Source organism: Phoenix dactylifera, chromosome 10, assembly GCF_051530095.1.
Source record: "Phoenix dactylifera cultivar Ajwa chromosome 10, Ajwa_hap1_PhDact_Kaust_v1.1, whole genome shotgun sequence".
Taxonomy (NCBI): Eukaryota; Viridiplantae; Streptophyta; class Magnoliopsida; order Arecales; family Arecaceae; genus Phoenix; species Phoenix dactylifera.
The window spans coordinates 2,225,001-2,227,500 of record NC_143199.1 but is presented as its reverse complement, the minus strand read 5'-3'; positions in this window follow the sequence as shown (position 1 = coordinate 2,227,500).

Here is a 2,500-nt window from a genome sequence, read left to right as displayed (position 1 = left end):
CGAACGGTGCCGGGCGCGCCCGCCGCGAGGCGACGGACTTGTGCGGAGTGGAGCGGAAGTCCCGCCGCGGCGGCAGCCGCCCCCCCTCCCTACCACCCCGGCGGGGCATCTGCCCAAAGCCCACCCCAAGCGTTCCAAAGTACCGAGGAGCGTTGCAAACGGGAACGGCCCGGACACGCGTCCCGGTCGCACGGGATGCGCGTCCCGGTCGCACGGGTCGCGCGTCCCGGGAGGACAGACCGAGCAAGCCGAGGTGCCGCTCACGGCCGCCGCGAGGGACGTACGGCGCCGGCGCCCGCGCCCCGTGGCACGGCCTAGAGCGTGCCCCCCTGCCACCCCATCGGGGCATCGGCGCAAAGCCCACCGCGGGGTAGATAACCGAAGGCAACGAGGGACGGTGGATGCACATATCCGAGCAGTGGCGATAGGGCCGGAGGGAGCACCGACAGGGCCGTGAGATTTTAAAGTACCGAGGGAATTTGCAAACCGGGCCCGCCCCTCCCCCCGTCCATCGCACGCCGATCGGGGGTCCGGCGCCCCGCGGGGGGCTGCCGGCATGCGCTCCCGGTGCAGGCATCGACGAGCCGCCCGCGACCTCCACTCGGGTCCGAGCCCCCAAGCGCGGATGCCGAAACGCGCCGGCCGCGGCAGCCCCACCCCTGCCACCCCATCGGGGCATCGGCGCAAGGCCCACCCTGGGGTAGATAACCGAAGGCAACGAGGGACGGTGGATGCACATATCCGAGCAATAGCGATAGGGCCGGAGCGAAGACCGAGGGGGTCGGGGGGTTTTAATGTTCCGAGGGAAGTTGGAAACGGGGCCCGCCCGGACGCCCGTCCCTCGCACGCCGATCGGGGGTCCCGCACCCCGCGGGGGGCTGCCGGCATGCGCCCCTAGTACAAGCATCGACGAGTCGCCCGCGACCTCCACTCGGATCCGGCGGCGCACGCGCGGATGGCGAAACGCGGCGGCCGCGGCTGCAGCCCCCCTACCACCCCGTTGGCGCGTCGGCGCAAAGCCCACCCCGGGGAGGATAACCGAAGGCGACGAGGGACGATGCATGCACATATCCGAGCAAATACCGAGAGGGTCGGGGGGAAGACCGAGAGGCAAGGGGTGTTTAGAGTACCGAGGGAAGTTGCGAAAGGGGCCCGCCCGGACGCTCGCCGCTCGCAGGCGATCCGGCGGGGCGCACGGAGGGCGCCGCCCATCGCCGGAGCTTGCTCGGTCATCTCTGCCGCACGGACACGTAAGCGCCGCCGCGCAAGGTTCGGCCGGCGGGGCGGACGGTTCGCCGCCGCAGGCCTTTCCCGCAGCCGGAACGTGGGCCCGGCGTTGCGCGCCGGCGGGCCGCGCAATCCGCCGGGGCGCACGGCGGGCGCCGCCCGTCGCCGGGGCTTCGCTCGGTCATCTCGGCCGCACGGACACGTGCGCGCAGCCGCGGAAGGTTCGGCCGGCGGGGCGGACGGTTCGCCGACGCAGGCCTCTCCCGCGGCCGGAACGCGGGACCGGCGTTGCGCGCCGGCGGAAGGCGCGATCCGGCAGGGCGCACGGCGGGCGCCGCCCGGGCTTCGCTCGGTCATCTCGGCCGCACGGACACGTGCGCGCCGCCCATCGCCGGGGCTTCGCTCGGTCATCTCGGCCGCGCCGCCACGTGCGCGCCGCCGCGGAAGGCTTGGCCGGCCGGGCGGACGGTTCGCCGCCGCAGGCCTTTCCCGCAGCATGCGCCCCTTCGCCCGAACGACCGCGGGACTCCGGTACGGCCTAGCCGTCGGCCGCCCGGCTGCAAGCCGTCGGGGCCGCTCGATCCCCGTCGCGTGCCGGCCGCCGCTCGGGCCAGCCGGCCGGCTGCCGCACGTAACCTCTGACCTCATCAGCGGTCGATCCGCACCGCGCTGGTCTTCGGTGCGGACCCGTCGGGGCCGTGCCGCGCCGGCCGTCGCATCCGGTTCCGCAGGCGCCGCCCGGTTGCCTCCCGCCCTCGTGCGCTCGCGCCGGCCGGGCGACGCGGTGCCCGCGGGACTCGGGCATGGTTGAGCCGTCGGCCGCCCGGCGGCATGCCGCCGCCGCTCCGCGCCGCGTGCCGGCTGCGCTCCTCCCCGCGCCCGTCCGCGGGCGGGCCCGCCGCCGCTCGCGCCGGCCGGGCGACGCGGTGCCCGCGGGACTCGGGCATGGTTGAGCCGTCGGCCGCCCGGCGGCATGCCGCCGCCGCTCCGCGCCGCGTGCCGGCTGCGCTCCTCCCCGCGCCCGTCCGCGGGCGGGCCCGCCGCCGCTCGCGCCGGCCGGGCGACGCGGTGCCCGCGGGACTCGGGCACGGTTGAGCCGACGGCCGCCCGGCGGCATGCCGCCGCCGCTCCGCGCCGCGTGCCGGCTGCGCTCCTCCCCGCGCCCGTCCGTGGGCGGGCCCGCCGCCGCTCGGCCTAGCCCCCCGGCTGCCGCACGTAACCTGCGACCTCGTCGGCGCTGGATGCGCGTCGTGACAGTTTTCGGTGGGGCGCC